The sequence below is a fragment of the Leptodactylus fuscus genome, chromosome 4 (assembly GCF_031893055.1).
Source record: "Leptodactylus fuscus isolate aLepFus1 chromosome 4, aLepFus1.hap2, whole genome shotgun sequence".
Taxonomy (NCBI): Eukaryota; Metazoa; Chordata; class Amphibia; order Anura; family Leptodactylidae; genus Leptodactylus; species Leptodactylus fuscus.
In genome coordinates, this window is record NC_134268.1 from 9,501,077 (window position 1) to 9,522,425 (window position 21,349).

The window sequence follows — 21,349 nt, forward strand, 5'->3', positions numbered from 1 at the left end:
CTATCTATCTATCTATCTCATATCTATCTATCTATCTATCTATCTATCTATCTCCTATCTATCTATCTATCTATCTATCTATCTATCTATCTATCTATCTCATATCTATCTATCTACCTATCTCCTATCTATCTATCTATCTATCTCCTATCTATCTATCTATCTATCTATCTATCTATCTATCATCTCCTATCTATCTATCATCTATCTATCTATCTATCTATCTATCTATCTATCTATCTCATATCTATCTATCTATCTATCTATCTATCTCCTATCTATCTATCTATCTATCTATCTATCTATCTATCTCCTATCTATCTATCTATCTATCTATCTCCTATCTATCTATCTATCTATCTATCTATCTATCATCTATCTATCTCCTATCTATCTATCTATCTATCTATCTATCTATCTATCTCCTATCTATCTATCTATCTATCTATCTATCTATCTATCTATCTACTGTCTATCTATCTATCTATCTCATATCTATCTATCTACCTATCTCCTATCTATCTATCTATCTATCTCCTATCTATCTATCTATCTATCTATCTATCTATCTATCTATCTATCTATCTATCTATCATCTCCTATCTATCTATCATCTATCTATCTATCTATCTCCTATCTATCTATCTATCTATCTATCTATCTATCTCCTATCTATCTATCTATCTATCTCCTATCTATCTATCTATCTATCTATCTATCTATCTCCTATCTATCTATCTATCTATCTATCTATCTATCTATCTATCTATCTCCTATCTATCTATCTATCTATCTATCTATCTATCTATCATCTATCTATCTCCTATCTATCTATCTATCTATCTATCTATCTATCTATCTCCTATCTATCTATCTCCTATCTATCTATCTATCTCATATCTATCTATCTCCTATCTATCTATCTATCTATCTATCTATCTATCTATCTATCTATCTATCATCTATCTATCTATCTATCTATCTCCTATCTATCTATCTATCTATCTATCTCATATCTATCTATCTATCTATCTATCTATCTATCTCCTATCTATCTATCTATCTATCTCCTATCTATCTATCTATCTATCTATCTATCTATCTATCTATCTCCTATCTATCTATCTATCTATCTATCTATCATCTATCTATCTATCTATCTATCTATCTATCTATCTATCTATCTATCTCCTATCTATCTATCTATCTATCTCATATCTATCTATCTCCTATCTATCTATCTCCTATCTATCTATCTATCTATCTATCTATCTATCTATCTATCTATCTATCTATCTATCTCTTATCTATCTATCTTCTATCTATCTATCTATCTATCTATCTATCTATCTATCTACCTCCTATCTATCTATCTCCTATCTATCTATCTATCTATCTATCTATCTATCTATCTATCATCTATCTATCTATCTATCTCCTATCTATCTATCTATCTATCTATCTATCTATCTATCTATCATCTATCTATCTATCTATCTATCTATCTATCTATCTATCTCCTATCTATCTATCTATCTATCTATCTATCTATCTATCTATCTATCTCATATCTATCTATCTCCTATCTATCCATCTTCTATTTATCTATCTCCTATCTATCTATCTATCTATCTATCTATCTATCTATCTATCTATCTCATATCTGTCTATCTCCTATCTATCTATCTATCTATCTATCTATCTATCTATCTATCTCATATCTATCTATCTATCTATCTCCTATTTATATATCTATCTATCTCCTATCTATCTATCTATCTATCTATCTATCTATCTATCTCCTATTTATCTATCTATCTCCTATCTTTCTATCTATCTATCTATCTATCTATCTATCTATCTATCTATCTATCTCCTATCTATCTATCTATCTATCTATCTATCTATCTATCTATCTATCTCCTATTTATCTATCTATCTATCTATCTATCTATCTATCTATCTATCTCTCTTTCGTGTTGGCCAAAAGTCTTGTCCCCCTGCAGTCCTGTCAGATAATCCTCGCTGTCCCCCAGATAATGATCACAAGCACAAACTCTTTGGTAATATCTTCAGTTATTTTGCTTGCAATGAAAAAACACAAAAAAGAGAATAAAAAAAAAGTCACATCATTGATCATTTTACACAAAACTCCAAAACTGGTGCGGACAGAAGTATTGGCGCCCTCAGCCTAATACTTGGTAGCACGGCCTTTAGACACAATAACTGCGCACAACCGCTTCCGCTAACCAGCAATGAGAACCCACAGCCCAAAGCACAAACCCGCAGCGCAAAGTGTCGCACAGAGCCAGGGTGTCTATCATGGCTGCATGTTTGCCCCCGGGTTTCAACCTTTGCAATGTAAAGGTATAATGCTGCATTTGCAACCAGCGGGCCCTTTGTGGGATGTTTAAAATGGACATCCCAGAGCAGACCCGACACCCGGGGTCTTTGCCTTGCACAGATTCTAGGACAGGTCATGGATATCAGGTAGTTGCAGATTTAACAGCCGGCGCCCCCACCTGTCAGCCTTCCGCTTCACAGGCCAGTCACATGACCTCTTTGCAGCTTTATATTGTGTACATCATGTATTCACCTCTGCTAATGGTCGCCATTAGGACTTTCCTGCATCCGGAGTTATATTTCCTGCAATTATAGTCCAATGTGTGGAATAATGGCCGCTCACAATCCTTACCATGTAATGACCCCTAATGGGTCACATATAGAAGTCTCCGGATATTATGTATCCTTATAAAGAAGGTGAACTTGTTCTCTGCATTATGGCCTCAGGTGGTTTAGGGGGCACTGCTTTATGGGGTGAGGAGATAACACACGAGACACTAGGATTATATACCAGGTATCCTGGACAGGGGCCCTGTTATAGATTGTGCACTGGGGCCCGGGAGCCTTGAGTTAGGCCTGCAGCCGCCTGTTCGCACTTGTAGGAGAGCGCGGGCTGTGCAGGTCTGTGCCTTGAATTATCGGCCTTTTCGAGTGTGAGACATGTCAACAACCAGAGGGATGAAATCAATGAGAGCTGCGGGGCTCGGAACACAAAGATCTGATTTTTTGGCATTTTTAGTGCTCAGTGAATGCGACGCCTTCATGATATGACAGGCAGGGAATTATAATTAGAGGATGGTGCGGGTTAACTCTTCATGTCCCAGCAGCTTCATGCAGATTGTTACAGCTCCGAGCCCTCTAATATCACGACAGGGGAACCAGAGACAGAGTGCGAGGTGTCATCTCCACGTACAATGACTATATCTCCCAACATGGCACCCACTGCTGGTGTGAGCTGTAGCACGAGCACGATCTGGGGACGAGCGGCAGCCCACAACCCCTGCGTGTGTCGTGATAGTGCAGAATGCAGAGACCAGAATGCCATCATTGCCTGCTATAGGGGGCAGTGCAGAACTGACAGTACTAGGGGGCGCTGTGGGGCTTCAACTACTGGATATATTGGGACTATTAAAGGGATTATCTGGGGGGGTAATAAAGCTTACCAGTACATTCCCTACACTTTGTTACTAATACACACCCCGGGGTCCTGAAATGATGTGTTTAGAGGGAAGCTCATGAGGCAAAAACTCTTATTCTCCTTCTACCCTGCAGACACGGACATCACTGACTTCCCTCTGCACTCAGTATTATCCCCCATAGTGGCCTCTGCACACAGTATTATCCCCCATAGTGGCCCCCGCACACAGTATTATGTCCCATAGTGGCCCCCGCACACAGTATTATGTCCCATAGTGACCACTGCACACAGTATTATGTCCCATAGTGACCACTGCACACAGTATTATCCCCCATAGTGGCCTCTGCACTCAGTATTATGTCCCATAGTGACCCCTGCACACAGTATTATGTCCCATAGTGTCCCCTGCACACAGTATTATCCCCCATAGTGACCCCTGCACACAGTATTATGTCCCCATAGTGGCCCCTGCACACAGTATTATGTCCCATAGTGTCCCCTGCACACAGTATTATCCCCCATAGTGACCCCTGCACACAGTATTATACCCCATAGTGGCCCCTGCACACAGTATTATACCCCATAGTGGCCCCTGCACACAGTATTATCCCCCATAGTGGCCCCCGCACACAGTATTATGTCCCATAGTGGCCCCCGCACACAGTATTATGTCCCATAGTGGCCTCTGCACACAGTATTATGTCCCATAGTGGCCCCTGCACACAGTATTATGTCCCATAGTGGCCCCCGCACACAGTATTATGTCCCATAGTGGCCCCTGCACACAGTATTATGTCCCATAGTGGCCCCTGCACACAGTATTATGTCCCATAGTGGCCCCTGCACACAGTATTATGTCCCATAGTGACCCCTGCACACAGTATTACACCCCATAGTGACCCCTGCACACAGTATTACACCCCATAGTGGCCCCTGCACACAGTATTATCCCCCATAGTGGCCTCTGCACTCAGTATTATGTCCCATAGTGGCCCCCGCACACAGTATTATGTCCCATAGTGGCCCCTGCACACAGTATTATGTCCCATAGTGGCCCCTGCACACAGTATTATGTCCCATAGTGGCCCCCGCACACAGTATTATGTCCCATAGTGGCCCCTGCACACAGTATTATGCCCCATAGTGGCCTCTGCACTCAGTATTATGTCCCATAGTGGCCCCCGCACACAGTATTATGTCCCATAGTGGCCCCTGCACACAGTATTATGTCCCATAGTGGCCCCTGCACAGTATTATGTCCCATAGTGACCCCTGCACACAGTATTATGTCCCATAGTGGCCCCTGCACACAGTATTATCCCCCATAGTGGCCTCTGCACTCAGTATTATGTCCCATAGTGGCCCCCGCACACAGTATTATGTCCCATAGTGGCCCCTGCACACAGTATTATGTCCCATAGTGGCCCCTGCACACAGTATTATGTCCCATAGTGGCCCCTGCACACAGTATTATCCCCCATAGTGGCCTCTGCACTCAGTATTATGTCCCATAGTGGCCCCCGCACACAGTATTATGTCCCATAGTGGCCCCCGCACACAGTATTATGTCCCATAGTGGCCCCTGCACACAGTATTATGTCCCATAGTGGCCCCTGCACACAGTATTATACCCCATAGTGACCCCTGCACACAGTATTATCCCCCATAGTGACCGCTGCACACAGTATTATGTCCCATAGTGGCCCCTGCACACAGTATTATCCCCCATAGTGGCCCCTGCACACAGTATTATGTCCCATAGTGACCCCTGCACACAGTATTACACCCCATAGTGACCCCTGCACACAGTATTACACCCCATAGTGGCCCCTGCACACAGTATTATCCCCCATAGTGGCCCCTGCACACAGTATTATCCCCCATAGTGGCCCCTGCACACAGTATTATGTCCCATAGTGGCCCCCGCACACAGTATTATCCCCCATAGTGGCCCCTGCACACAGTATTATGTCCCATAGTGGCCCCTGCACACAGTATTATCCCCCATAGTGGCCCCTGCACACAGTATTATGTCCCATAGTGGCCCCTGCACACAGTATTATGCCCCATAGTGGCCCCTGCACACAGTATTATGTCCCATAGTGGCCCCTGCACACAGTATTATGTCCCATAGTGGCCCCTGCACACAGTATTATGTCCCATAGTGGGCTTTGCACACAGTATTATGCCCCATAGTGGCCCCTGCACACAGTATTATGTCCCATAGTGGCCTTTGCACACAGTATTATGCCCCATAGTGGCCCCTGCACACAGTATTATGTCCCATAGTGGCCCCTGCACACAGTATTATGTCCCATAGTGGCCCCTGCACACAGTATTATGTCCCATAGTGGCCCCTGCACACAGTATTATGTCCCACTGTGGACACCCATAAACAATTATTATACTCTGGGGTCTTTTCAGACCCCAGAGTATAATAATTGGAGACCCAGGGGGAGAAAAACATAAAAAAACACTCTGTTACTCACCTATCTCCCGTCTCCTAAGCTGTCGGCCTCCGAAGTAGTCCATCTTCAAGTACGTCAGACGTCACATGACCCGGGACGCAGGCCGGGATCATTAGACATCAGACGACTAGGCCTGAAGCCTGCCCGGATCGTGGAGAGGTAAGTAACAGTGTTTTTTAGGTTTCTTACCTCTCCCGGGCCGCCAATCATTATAGTCGGGGGTCCGACTACCCCATGTATGAAGGCTAATACCATCAGAGCCCAAACCCTGCACCCCATATAGAAGTGATTGTCTGGAGACCTGGTGACAGCCCCTGAGTTTCTATCCATGTGACCCAACTTTCCCAGACACAGATTCAATTAAGAAACAGTTGTACAGATCTAGAAGCAGAAGACTCTAAATCGTATATCTACTGTGATTTGCAGAGAATACCCGGAGGCCACTGATAACTGTCCCCGGGGCAGGTCGTCCCAATGTGAAGGGGCAGCCGGCGCAGATGCACAGAGGGGTAGATGGCGCCGAGTCTCCGTTACCGCCACTCTCTTGTTTTCTGTAGCTTCTTATTTCCGCTGGTCCGGCTCTTTAAGTCTAGCTTGAATCTCTCACCTGTGCAGCGTTCACTCCCGGACTGCAAAGTACAAAAGGCGAGAACGCAAATTTCAATATTTAATGAATACTAATGAGATCGGTGAACCGTGCGGCTCTGGGGATCGGCGTTTATAAAAGACTAAATTATACACAGGGAAAAATAAAAATACAAACAAGCAATAAAAACCGTCTTACGGGAGACTGCGGTGCGCTAGCAGAGTAGCAGAGCTGAAGGTGACATTACTCTGCATTATATTATAGTCTAAACTCTGATGTAGCAGAGAGGAGTCTGTCACTTGGCACACCTGGTGACAACACAACGTCAGACGTGCTGCAGCGCCACACCTGTCCCTAGGCTGTCCCTGGTACTGCAGCTCAGCTTAAAACATACCGTACTTGCCATCATAATTTTTGGCCATGGCCACACCCCTTCTGGACTTCTCCATGGCCTCGATGGGTGCGCTCACTCCTCCCTTCCTGTGGCATGCGCACAAGACGCGCATTGGATGTGACCAACACATAAGGCTAGGAGATTCGCCCGCTCTTCTGTGAGGTCACCCGTTTCCTTATGGAGCCTCCCAGATATTTCAGGAGAATTGGCTTACAGGGGTATGTGACCTGACACCCGAGCCCTGCACCAATCAGCTCTATAGACATAGGAAGTCCAAAGCATCAATAATCTGATTCAAGTAATAAGTGCAGAGCTGCAGCCCCACCCAATGTCTAATGGTGACTGCTGGAATATCAGGACAGTCATGGCCAAAAGTTTTGAGAATGCCACAAATCTCCTCTTGTCACATGATCTGCTCCCTCTGGTTTCTGTGTGTTTGTCAGATGTTTTTACCACATACAGAAATATAATTGCAATCATATTCTGAGTAATAAAAGCTTATAGTGACAGTTAGAAGGAGTTAATGCAGCGTTGTAATATTTGCAGTGTTGACCCTTCTTCTTCAGGACCTCTGCAATTCTCCCTGGCAGCTCTCAATCAACTTCTGGACCAAATCCTGACTGATAGCCGTCCATTCTTGCACAATCAATGCTTGCATTTTGTCAGAATTTGAAGGTTTTTGTTCGTCCACCCGTCTCTTGATGATTGACCACAAGTTCTCAATGGGATTAAGATCTGGGGAGTTTCCAGGCCATGGACCCAAAATCTCTCTGTTTTGTTCCCTGAGCCATTTAGTTCTCACCTTTGCTTTATGGCAAGGTGCTCCATCATGCTGGAGAAGGCATTGTTGATGGCCAAACTGCTCTTGGACGGTTGGAAGAAGTTGATCTTGGAGGACATTCTGGTCCCATTCTTTATTCATGGCTGTGTTTTTAGGCAAGACTGTGAGAGAGCCGATTCCCTTGGCTGAGAAGCCACCCCACACATGAATGGTTTAAGGATGCTTTACAGTTGGCATGAGACAAGACTGGTGGTAGCGCTCACCTCGTCTTCTCCCAATAAGCTGTTTTCCAGATGTCCCAAACAATCGAAAAGGGGATTCATCAGAGAAAATGACTTTCCCCCAGTCCTCAGCAGTCCACTCCCTGGACCTTTTGCAGAATATCAGTCTGTCCCTGATGTTTTTTCTGGAGAGAAGTGGCTTCTTTGCTGCCCTCCTTGAGACCAGGCCTTGCTCCAAGAGTCTCCGCCTCACAGTGCATGCAGATGCACTCACACCTGCCTGCTGCCATTCCTGAGCAAGCTCTGCACTGCTGGTAGCCCGATCCCACAGTTGAAACACTTTTAAGAGACGGTCCTGGCGCTTGCTGGTCGTTCTTGGGCATCCTGGAGCCTTTTTGCCAACAATGGAACCTCTCTCCTTGAAGTTCTTGATGATGCGATAGATTGTTGACTGAGGTACAATCTTTCTAGCTGCGATACTCTTCCCTGTTAGGCCATTTTTTTTTTTTGGGGGGGGGTGGGTGGTTGTGTTGGGTGGTCTGTGATTGGGGTCTGACAACCACCATCCTATGACGTTACAGTCTTTGGAGACGTGGCCTGTTCGCATGAACAGTCAATATACAATAGACAGCGCTGAGCTTGATATTGCAGCTATTTCAAGCAGCTGACCGGCAGAGATCCCAGGTGTCAGACCCCCGCTGATCTAAGGCTAGGACATCAACTGAAAGGGTTGGAAAACCGCTTTTGACCACTTACTGGCACCCTTTTACCGCAGTCCAACCGATGGGACCCCAATGATAAGGAAAAGAGGGGTGACCACCAGTCCCTAGCACTTCATTCATACAGGGGCCCCATTCTTGGATGGGTGGGGGTCTCAGCAGTCAGACCTCTAATCATCCTGCATTTATTTGCCTTTCCTATAGATTTGTTATCGGACAAAACCCATTATGGCGATCGTCTCACCCCCAACAATCCTGTTGTTAGCGAGATCTTAGAAGGGGTCTTAAGAATCTTGCTCGGCCATACATTATATAGGAGGAGAATTGCCCCTGCAGTGAGGTAATACCATCTGGTGGCTGGGGGTGGAGGGGTCACATCTGGGGGGCTTTGTCTCATGCACTTGCTGACAGATCAGACCCCCAGACCATTGCTAGCAGGACATCATTATACACATAAAGGCACATAGTGAGGTTAAAGGGTCTGTCAAAGTTTGCTGACGGTTTCTATGTACCAACAATACTGTTAGTTGTACACATGCTATACAACTATCACATTCCCTGCACTCATATAACGCATATACTTAGTTTTTCATAAAATTGTCGCTGCTTGGCTCAGCCACCGTTCACACACAACAGTAAGGGATGAAGCAGAGAGGGGCGGGGCTTCTAGGTCGGATCAAGGCTTTGGGGGCGGAGCTTCAGCTGTAAGCCGCGTCGTGACGTCAACGCGCAGAGCGCGCTGATCACGTGACGAGGAACCAGCTGCGCCTCACGTGACCCCCCTGGCTCCGCCCCCCTCATCCTGCAGCCCGGTCATCCCGCGCTCCCGCCACCAGGTAGGGTCACCTCAGACGCCCGATCCGGGTGAGCAGACACTCTGGACCGTTACCCGGTGCCCTCGGCTCTGCCCACCCCAGTCTCCTGGAGCTGAGAGCGAGGCCTGTGTGTGCTGGAAGCCGCCTGTGGAGCCGCTCCGGCCTGGAGGCTGGGTGTGCGGTGCGGCCTGGGCGCAGTGTGTATGCACGGCTGGACGGGGGAGCCCGCGCCTCGCACCCTGGTAGAACTGCAAGTCCCAGCATAAAGGTCCCGGCCTATGGGCGCTTGTAGTCCAGTCATGGTGTGGCCTATAACCCCCCCTATAGCAGGCAGTAGTGGTTGCGTCCTGCCAGGGTCATGTGATGTGTGTGGTGAGGGCTGGGACCATGTGCTCTGACTGAGGGGGGGAGTGTACCCTGCAGGGGCTGCCCCCTGGACATGCTGCCCTCTATAGGTGGTGCAGAGTAACTGCAGGGCCTCCTGGGATGTCACTCAGTGCCTGTACCAGCCCGGGCAGCTGCATGTGGGACTAGTGCCAGTCACTATGGGCTGCGGGGGGAGGGGGGGGGCACTGTGCACACTGCCTGGTGGTCACATGACCTGTATTTGGTGCTGCCTGGCAGTCATGTGACCCTTATTGATATTGCTAGCGGTCACGTGACCCTTGTTAGTGCTGCCTGGCGGTCACATGACCCTTATTGGTGCTGCCCTACAGTCATGTGACTCTTGTTGGAGCTGCCCAGCAGTCATGTGACTTGGAGTGCAGCATCGTTAGGCCAAACCACCCGCCGCCTTCATAAATGGCTGACACTCAGCGAGAAGCGGTATTTGGTGCTGCCTGACAGTCATGTGACCCTTATTGAAACTGCTGGTGGTCATGTGACCCTTGTTGGTGCTGCCCGTCAGTCACGTGACTCCTGTTAGTGCTGCCCGGCAGTCATGTGACCTGTAGTCTGGTATCGTTAGGCCAGACCACCCGCCGCCTCCTTCATAAATGGCTGACGCTCAGTGTGAGACGATAAATATCCTCAAATTGATTAATAATCCTGTGATCGGTCCCTAGGACAAAAACCTGCAAAGTGGAGCCCGGGCGCTGGTGTGATCCCGCCCTTACTGAACATGTCCGGAGCTGCTGTTCTTATACTGTGGGGTCTCTTCAGACAGGGGAGGCGAGCAAGTGTAATAAACAGTTATACTCACCTCTCCTGGGCTCCGGAGTGACTCCCTGGGCCTATGACTGACATCAGGAACCACTGACGCCTGTGACTGGGTCATGCAGTGCTGTGATGCGTCTATCCTAGGCCTCAGCAGTCCCTGATATCAGTCCTTGGGCCCAGAGAGAACAGGGAGTCATGCCGGAGCCCAGGAGAGGTGAGACCTCACGTGACGGATAGTGATGCGTTTTTTTAAGCCAAATCAACGACTATAAAGAAAAGTCCTCCTCCTTCCACCTCGTGCTCCGCCCACGGCACAGTGTAATAGCAGCAGGTCTTACTTAGTCTGTCTGACCCTTGCGACGTTCGCCCCGCACATACTCATACTCCAGAAAGGGGGCGTGTCCTAAATAATTGCCATTGAGGAAAAACATTTTTTTATTTGGGTCACCATCGCCCGGCTCCGTGTAGTCTCTGCAATGCATAGTGACCACGTCCCCCTCCTCTGTAATACTGTAACAGAAGAGACCCCCGGCGGACAGTGTCCACCCCACTGAGCCATGTGATATAACCCTCCGTTATTTCGCTGTGTTGTTCAGTTCTTTGCGTGTGCTGGATAGGTCGCCGTTCACAAGGTAGCGCTGTAATAGAAGGCTGTATTCCAGGGTTCCTCGTTCATCCCCTCAGACGCTCTGCAGCGATTCGTCACCACTTTCAGGATCACTGCTTGCTGTCAGTGAATGGCCATATAGGGGAACATAAAGGAATTGTATAGTCGCCTCCAGCTGTCCCCTGCACTGCTATATGTCAATGATTGTGAATGGCTGCAGCATGTCACTACGCAGGGTTTGTTGTCTAACCATGGAGACACATAGGTCTGCCTGAGAGCTGCAGGTACCAAACCATCTGTTCTCACGGCCGCTTCTTTCTTATTTCTGGTTGCACTGGGGCAGTCAGTAATGTCTCATAGTTGTGTATGACACTGGGCTGCGTCTTTTGCTTCCTGTGAATCCTCCGGGGGTCTTGGGCTCTGGAGATGTGCGGGGTCTGTTTGTATCCTGGTGCTTACAGTCTATATGTAGTGCAGCCAGGAATATACTATATATACTATACTATAGGCCCATGTCTACTAACATGGAGATATCCCAGTGCTTACTGTCTATATGTAGTGCAGCCTGGAACATACTATATACTATAGGCCCATGTCTACTAACACTGAGCTATCCCGGTGCTTACTGTCTATATGTAGCAGTGGGGGCACTTGGGGTCCCAGTGCTCGGCCTCACTTACACGCAGCCCCTATTCTGCATCTACAATGTCTCCAATTTTGGGCTATTTTCTTTATAACAAGATTGTGATGTCACAAATCCTCATGATGCCACCCCGGACAGTGTCAGGGCCCTAAACAGGAGGAGAATGGGGCGCATCATTGCAATGGTGCAAAACCCCCTGCAAATGTCTGCAAATCTCTGACCTTTGTGTGTATAGCCTGAGATGGTGCGGCTAAAACCACAGCAAAAATGCAAACCTGCCTGTGTTTGTTTGGATGCAGTTTTAGCGGTGGTGTCTGAACAGGCCCTTACGTTTAGTGTATTGACCCAGACTCCCTAGGTGTGATGTACGTTATAGTAATATAATAGATAGAATATTGCAGATGAGGTTTCCTCCTTGGCTAAAATAATCCTAAAATAAATGCTGGGATGAGTATTTGTAGTGTGTTTTGTGTGACCTGTTGGCGCAGAGTCACAGGTGGTGTAAAGATGGCGAGGAGTTATCATCTGCTGCTGCTGAGAGAAGTCTGGTCTGGGCTTACTCTGTGTATATCTTAGGATTAGTCTTCGTGCCCTCCTGGAGACGGCAGCTGTCACTTACGGGGTTAAAACAGGGCGACTTTGCCACACTAAACGTGTATTCAGACGGTCAGGTTTGATGGATTTTTTGTTGCTGTTTTTGCATGTGAAATCTTTCCTGTTCAGGCCGGGTTCACATCGGCGCTTGGATGTCGTCCCCAAATCCGCTTCAAAATTGATCGGCTACCCGTCTGCCCCCCGTGACGGTCTATCGGTTCCGCTTCGTAAGTTTCCGTTTTTCGGGTCCTCAAGTGGATCTGAAAAATGGAGACCCGAGCGCAGGCGCGAGCCTCGGATCACACGGCAGAATTTGTACAAGATGGAAAATTCGACTGCAGGAATTTCAATCTAAATTTTTTTCACTTGACCAAGTTTGGCCGCGGAATCTACAAATGGCGCAGCGGCCATTGATGTGAGTGGTCAGATCTGATCCGCCCCAAGATGATTCTCCGCTAATGGCAGGTTAATTTCAGATGGAATTTGGAGCCGACTTTGGTGCCGTATGATAATACCGACAGCAAAATCAGATTGGGCCCCGGATTTTGCAGCTGGAGACTCTCATTCATCAGGAAGCGGAAGGACCCCAGTCCACCTCAATGGTGTGAAGGAGACCTTAAAGGGATGTTCCTGGTGTTTGATATTGATCTGTATCAGATGAGTGGGGGTCCTACACCCGGTACCCCCACTATCACAGAGTTGTGGTGAGCGCTGTGGCCTCTCCACGACGTACCAAGCACAGCGCCACACAATGTATAGTGGCTGTGCTCGGTATTCACATGCATATGGCCGTATGGTTGATTATAATGATGTCACTGGCCTGTCAAAGAGAAGTGGTAGTCACCAGACCATGGCTACTGCGTCACACAGGTGCCAGGTGTGCATGTACCCTAAGGCCTCATGACTGAGTGTGCAGGACAATAAAATGTCATCCCTGTGTTATCTGGGATTCATTCATTGAGTCTATTGTTTGGGCGGGGGGGGGGGGGGGTTCTGCCCCGTTTCGATTCAGTATATCAGGTATCCATATACGACCTGCTATAGAATTATAGTAATGGAGCTCAGAGTCCTGTTTGGATGTCACTTGTGGGTCCTGAGCGTGGGGTAATTCACGCAATGCGCCCTTTTTGGCGGATCAGATGAACGTCTGTTCTTGGCGGGGGGTTTTGCTTCTGTTCCACTTTTGATGGCTGAGTTGCCTCCATTTTGCTTCCGCTCCTTGTTATCTGTCTCTGACATGTTTTGCATCCGTTCCGTTTCGTTAATCCGCTTCTGATGGCCGAGCGTCCTCCGTTTTTATTGGGGCGTTAGAAATGAGATTCCTTTTATTGGTCTTCGTTTTTGACCCGACTCCCTGGCGTCAGCGTTTTTCGAAAGTCGAACAAAATCTAATCTATGACAGATACCAATGGAGCTCGAGGAACTTCATTGAGTATAATGGGGTCAGTCCGATGTCCGCTGAAGACGCCGGGGACCGCTGAGGCCTGATATTGGTCCTATGAATGGGTTCGGAGTCATCGGAGTAAGGCTGTGAGTAAGGCCTCAGGGGGCGCGAGGGGGCCGGGTGGGTTTTTAGCCTCTGAATTAAACTGCTAGAAAGTGATGTAGACGGGGCGGTCTTGTCTCCGCCATTACTGAAGTGGTTGCTGCATTGGCTCCCCGGTCCGGGGATATTGTAAGGCTGTGGTCTGCACGACGAGCGTCTTGAGAAGCGGCGATAATTGCGTTACGGCGCGGCGGACGGGATGGGCTTCAGGCATAAAGTGCTTCATAACCAGGAAAATCGAATGGCAGCGCGTGTGAGAGCGGCGGGATCAGCAGTCATTAGACGTGTAATGTGATGAGGTCATCCCTCCCTACACGCTGCAAATGAAGTTATTATTGAAGAAAACGGCCGCCTTCACCCCCCGACGGCCCATTACCACTCTATAAACCACTCATTACGCCCGCTTTTCATTTCGTACAATAACGTAATGTCTGCGGCGCTCGCGTTAACCCCTGCCAGACCGGTCCGTACCTAAAGCTCTTACAGTGCTGGTCTCCTTCCGTTCTGTCAACTTGTTAGAAATTGGAATCTGTGGCTAGTTATCTGCGTCTGAGAAAGCTGGGTGGAAATCAGTAGAGCTACCTGGAGGGTTAGGGTCTCGGTACGGTGGGTTTGTGCCATATTGTACGTGACAGATGAGACTCACCTGAGTCTAGGAAAGCTGGGTGGTAATGGGTAGAACAACGTAAGGGGGTTAGGGTCCCAGAATGCATTGGGTTTGTGTACATAACACTCAGGTGTCCAGGAAAGCTGGGTGGTAATGGGTAGAACAACGTAAAGGGGGTTAGGGTCCCAGAATGCATTGGCTTGGTCTCCAGGAAAGCTGGGTGGTAATGGGTAGAATAATGTAAGGGGTTAGGGTCTCAGAATGCATTGCGTTTGTGTCCAGGAAAGCTGGGTGGTAATGGGTAGAACCACATAAGGGGGGGGGGGGGTCCCAGAATGCATTGGGTTTGTCTATATAACACTCAGGTGTCCAGGAAAGCTGGGTGGTAATGGATAGAACCACATAAGGGGGGGGGTCCCAGAATGCATTGGGTTTGTCTACATAACACTCAGGTGTCCTGGAAAGCCGGTGCCCATAGAGCGATAAGAGGGCTCTGTCAGTCAGTGTTTCCGAGCCGGGTGTCGGCGCCGCCAGGTGTCAGGTCTTCCTTTAATGATTTGTTTTGTCCGCGCTCATCGCACCGTGACCCCCCGCGCACCAGATGTTTCCCATTTTGTTTTTTTTCTTGCAATGTTTTGGTACAAAGTATAAAATAAAAGTGGCCAAATCGTCCCTGAGTGAGGCAGCGTTACACCGCTATAACGTTACCATCACCAGGACCCGACCTCATAAGTTTTAGGCAGGCTGTGTAGTAAGAATGCTCTCGGGGAGGGAAGGGTTAATAGTGTATTTTCGTCAATGGAGAAAAGAACAATGTAAATCCCGTCCTGAGGTGGCGCTACAATGTGTCCGCAGGTGTAAAACGCTTCTCTGGGTCGGCGCCATCACAAGATACCGAATTGTCTGTGATAAAACTCCAAAACTTTGGAAAATCCCCCCAAAATTACATCAATTCCCATATTGGGAGACCTGTAACTTTTTGATGGTGTCTGCAGCTCCTATGTAGTCCTGGGTATTGCCATCGTTACAGACTACAACCCCTCCTGCGTAGTCTGATCCTACAGCGGTCCCTGGCCTGGCGCCTTTTAGGACCGTTGTCCTGTTCTATAAACCGCTTCAAACAACAGTAAATTGGGGGCATCGGTAAATCAATGAGATTGTTCAGAGCTGCCCGGACTGTGAAGGTTTATTATATGACAGAGGATTGGGAGGGGGTGTTGCCCATGACACTCTCGGAAGCAGCGCCACCTACTGGATCCAGGCTGCGCCGTATTTTATCCGCTCCGTGGGTGCAGGATACACGGGACGTACCCTTGACCGTAGGTAATGGGGATAACTCTGCTCCTCCCCCACTGCACAGAGCATGCCCACAATAAAGGTGGCAGAGCTTGCACCCCATCACTGGGATCTGCACCTGTCTTGATAAGAGGGAGGGGGGGGGGGGTCCCTGACTAACATCTCATACCAGTCTGTGTTGAGTGTGACTTGCATGCTCGACTCCCTCCATTCACGTCTATGGAGTCCGTGCTCTCATAGAAGTCTATGGAGGGAGAAAGGGACTGAGCTGCAAACAGACCATGTGACCGATGAACGTGATGTCACGTGGTCTCTAAAGTGGAAGTGACCAACCCACAAGGATCTCCAGCGGATCGTCCATTAACAATTCATGGAAAATCCCTTTAACCTGGAGTTGGCCTCTGGACTCTCCCCATGTGGCAAACACCCTGGAAGGATTGGGCGTTGTGCGAGACATCATCTTCCCCTTACACTAATATTTTGCATTCTCTCCATTTACTGACGGATTTCGGCGGTCGCTCCTCTCCCCTATTTGTTTATATTGAGGATTCTCCGTGTTGGGGTCTCCTGTAATGATATTCCACGTGTGCGACGGTCAAACAGGATTGCATTGTCGGCAGAGTCGCTCCAGCCCAACGTTCACTTAAACATATTCACTTTTGTGCGTCTGAATTTAGTTGCGCGGTCCCATCTGCAGGACGGATGTTCCTCTCCGGGGCTGACTTGTGGAGGAAGACGACAGCTGAGCAGATTAACTATGGAAGGCGATGAATCCAAGGACGCTGCTGTAGAGCGAGGCGCACAGGCACCCCATGGCCTATACATAGTCTATATCAGGGGTACTTGACTACGTTCCGTAGGGGTCATCTCGAGATTAGACCTGGGGAAGTCATTCCCTGCGGACAGGATAGAGGAGATCCTGCAGATTGGTGAAGGTCCGACCAATACACCGACCAATTGGGAGAACGGGGGAATTTTATCTGGTTGATGGAGATGGGAGTTCAGCACCTGTTACCTCCAGTGCCCCCCATCGAAATGACCACCACGCCACCACCGATCCATTCAGATTCCCCATTGGCCTGATCAGTGGGTGTCTAAGCAGACAAACCCCAACCTGTGGATAGGGAATAACTTCCCGAGATGGAAAGATCCCTCTCTAGGTGTTTTCCAAGACTTTTTAATTGATGACCTATCCCAAAGACAGGTCATCCATTAGAGATTGGCAGGGGCCCCGATTCAACACCAGGGCCCCTTGTTGCACCATGAACGTAAGAGTTGGGGCCTCTTCAGTACTTACTAAGCACAGCGCCGTATATTGTATTGTGGCTGTGCTTGGTATTGCAACTGAACTGCAAACGGACCATGTGACCGGTGAACGGGATGTTACGTGGTCTCCTTTTTGGAAGTGACCAACCCACAAGGATCTCCAGTCGATGGCCTATCCTAAGGATGGATCATCCATTCACAATTCATGGAAAATCCCTTTAACCTCAAGTCGGCCTCTGGACTCTCCCCACGTCGCAGGTCCCCAGGAAGTTTCAGCCCATCGGATCCTTCATTTCCCAATTGATAATCCTCCGCCCGAGGTGTCTAGTCACTGACTACACATGCATGCTCAGCGGAGAGCGCGTGTGATCGGGAAAGATGGCGACTTCTCGGATTCTTCCTAGTTTACGATGAATGGCGTCTCTTGGGAAGCGGGACCGTGGCGTTTAAGCAGTGGCAATTTAACTCATTAAAGTAATGAGCAATTTAGTCAAATTATGGGCACAGTCTGTTACAGGGACGCGGAGAGACTGCTAAAAACCGTGGGCCCGGCTGTGACGGTGTCTGTCAGTATTGGGTATGGCGGGTAGTTATTGGGAGGTGTGCAGAGGGGGGTACGGGGGTCTCCAGACTGCTGCTTCATTATCATGTAGACATATATATATGCATTAACACGATAATACGGGCCGTGCTTATGGAGAGGTCCTTGTACTTGCCCATGGGGGTTTACTGATGAAGGACCTGCAAGGCAATGCTATGGCTACTTTGGCTGTAATTCCCGTTGTACAACCAAAGATCAGTATGTCTCTGTGTCCTGCCTCTAGGACCTGCCCCTGTCTCTATAATGGGGGGTCTCCCTACCCCAATCTACCTACGGAGGTGGCTGCTCATCTCTAGGCCAAGAATAAATGGAAAGCTGTTTTTGTCCGCTTACACCTATGGGCATGCTTAGCTGTTTCTGTGACTCACCGCTATACTCAGCTGAGCATGCATGTGGCTCTAGTGAACGCTTTCTCCGAGGGGAGCAGAATTCAACATCACTGATCCTATCGAAATTGTGGGAGAGTTACAAGGCTCATGCACAGAAGACAGTCAGGTGGTCCCGCCTAAATCAGTGGGTTTGGACAACTTTTTATGTATATGGGGAACATTCAAGTGGTTTGTAAAGACTTGGTGGTCTGTCTAGAGATTGGGTCAACAATATTGGGTTTATGAGAGTCTCCCAGCAGGCACTCCCGAAGCAGATAGCTCTGAACACAATGTAGGTGCAGCTGATCAATGGACACCCCACTCACCAATAATGAAGACCTTCTAATATCATGGAGGACACTTTAAAGGCTTTGTTAGATCCTTAGTTCCTTATTTGCTCGTGGTCTGCCAAGAAACTTCAAGATCTTATATCCTTGTTTGGAGATTTCTGTATCTCAAAATTTCTGTGTTTTTAGTTTTCCATGTTTCATGGGCCTCTTATTGCTGGGAGTCCTGGTTCATGGACCATCAATGATGTTATCTTTGGCCAGATGTTCTCGTTGGTTCTGTGATCTGAAGGCTTTGCCAAGGAAAGGTGGTGCAGATGTCATGTTTGATCTGTTGATGAACTTTGGACCTTGTAGACGACCACCTATATTTTTGCTCGTTGGACCTTGTAGACAACCACCTACATTTTTGCTCGTTGGACGTTGTAGATGTCTACCTATATTTTATTGGACCTTGTAAACGACCACCTACATTTTTGCTCATTGGACCTTGTGGATGACCACCTATATTTTATCTCGTTGGAGCTTGTGGATGACCACCTATATTTTAGCTTGTTGGAGCTTGTGGACAACCACCTACATTTTTGCTCATTGGACCTTGTAGACGACCACCTACATTTTTGCTCATTGGACCTTGTAGACGACCACCTACATTTTTGCTCATTGGACCTTGTAGACGACCACCTATATTTTTGCTCGTTGGACCTTGTAGACGATCACCTATATTTTTGCTTCTCGTGTTTATTACCTCGTTCCACTTTTGGTTGCAGATTCTTTGTTGCACATTTCTTTCCCACGAGATAATTTTCCAGTATGTGATATATTCGGCGTGCATAAAATCTTAAGCACGGTCATGAACCTTTTGCTTTTCTTTCGGACAACACCTCCCAACCATCCCCATCGGTATCTCACAGCCCCGTTGAGCTAATCTTCCAGCAGATGCCTCTTTCCTCGGAGGCGCCGGCTCTAACCACAGGCAGTGTTCCCGAGTGGTCACAGATATGGAAGAGTGAGCTTCATTCCCACCCCCGAGCTCTGATTATTTGCAAGAAGATTCCCGAATAAGAGAGGGCACATGGGTCCAGCAGTGAAATCCTCTCTGCAGAAAACCAAAAGCTGTTTCCAATAACAACCCGAGGAGCGCGGCGCGGTCAGCGATAACAAATCATTGGAAAAAAAGTTTTACTAAACTTTTCGAAGGCATTGGCCAAGTGCAACCTGGAGACTCCTCGCCGGTGAGAGATGTTTTCTTGCTGTTTTTTTATAACATGATGGTCGGACGCTGTTTTATATCCATGACTTCTGGCGCTGGTATCCTGCGGTCGGCAGCGGCTCCTTATCTTCTTCCAGTCCTCTTGTCAATCATTTCTCGCCTGCCGTCTTGTTCCAGTGCAGATGTTTGCCAAGACCGTTCCCGTCCTGCAGAGCCGCTCGGTAAAATCATGTTTTATAAATCGGTGGTTTTTTAAAAATTTTCCCCCAAATCCATAATCACGATTGGTGACCTATGAATACAACCAATTCGTAATATTTTGCACCATCCTCTAGGGTCTGCACTGTTCCTTGTTCCTCCATACCGGCACCGATCGACTTGTTAGTTCAGCCCTTGGCGCTTCTTACGGGCAGATGTGAGATGATCTTCAGCGGGTCGATCACCGCTCGGAAGGGGGTTGCTGGGAATTTAGCAGTCGCATGGACAATCTCTCGTAACTTACAATGGTTTGCGCCATAATTCTCACCTGCACGCCCCTGTTGATATGGAGAGATGTGCCGATAAATGGGTTGTTCCTGCAGTCATTTGACCCTTTAGTGTCCCTTTAAAGGGTTTTCCAGAACTTATATTTGGATGACTTAATGATTGAGGACATTAAAGGCTAAAAATATCAATGACAATTCATCAAGACCAGATTAGTGGGTGTCTGACACCCGGGTACCCGCATGAATCAGTTGTTCTCAGCAGCAGCTCAGTCCCATTCAGGTGACTACCACTGGCAATCCCAAGCACAACTCCTATAATATGTAAAGCGATGGGTTAGGCATTCGATGAGGAGGTCTCAGTGCTCACCTATATGCTGCGGCCTCTTTAGCCAGCTCATGTTTAGGGGTCCCAGTTGTTGCACCCCCAATTAAAGGGATTCTACCATTAAAATCAATTTTTTTTTTCTCACTAACACGTCAGAATAGTCTTAAGAAAGGCTATTCGTCTCCTACCTTTAGATGTCTTCTCTGGGCCGCCGTTTGGTAGAAATCCCAGTTTTCGTCGGTATGCAAATGAGTTCTCTCACAGCATTGGGGGGCGGGCCTATCACTGAAACAGCACTGGGGGTGTCCCCAATGCTGCAAGAGAACTCTCCAGCGCATGCCCACAGGCCACAAGAAAATGGCCGCTTATTGTGTAAGTGACCATTTTTCTTGTGGCCTCGGGCATGCCTAGTTGGCTCTGCTCGAGGCCTAGAAGTTTGACCACCAGCACCAGAAGAAGACGCATGAAGAGGCCGTTCCTGAAGAAGATGGAGGCAGCGCTGGAGAGTTCTCTCGCAGCATTGGGGACGCCCCCTGTGCTGTTTGAGCGCTAGGACACGCCCCCAGTGCTGTGAAAGAGCTCATTTGCATACCGGCGAAAACTGGGATTTCTACCGAACGGCGGGGTAGAGAAGACCTCTAAAGGTAGGAGAAGAATAGCCTTTAAGTGGCAAAAAAAATTTGATTTTAATGGTAGAATCCCTTTAAGGATTGAGGACATCAAAGGCTAAACATATTACTGACCTATTTTAAGGACAGGTCATCAAGATCAGATTAGTGGGTGTCCGACACCCGGGTACCCGCACCTGTTCTCAGCAGCAGATCAGTCCCATTCAGGTGAATCGCTGTATGCTGGCGCCTCTTTAGGGGTCCCGGTTGTCGCACCCCC

At 47.9% G+C, this 21,349-nt stretch overlaps 1 protein-coding gene across 2 annotated transcripts in view; it reads left to right on the forward strand.

Moving 5' to 3' along the window:
* Positions 1-9,398: 9,398 nt before the first annotated feature.
* Positions 9,399-21,349, forward strand: part of TSNARE1 (t-SNARE domain containing 1) — a 197,688-nt gene continuing 185,737 nt past the window's right edge. For both annotated transcript variants that reach the window (XM_075270039.1, XM_075270038.1), the window contains exon 1: positions 9,399-9,486. The gene's annotated coding sequence lies outside the window, so the exon portion shown is untranslated. The remainder of the gene's footprint in view (positions 9,487-21,349) is intronic.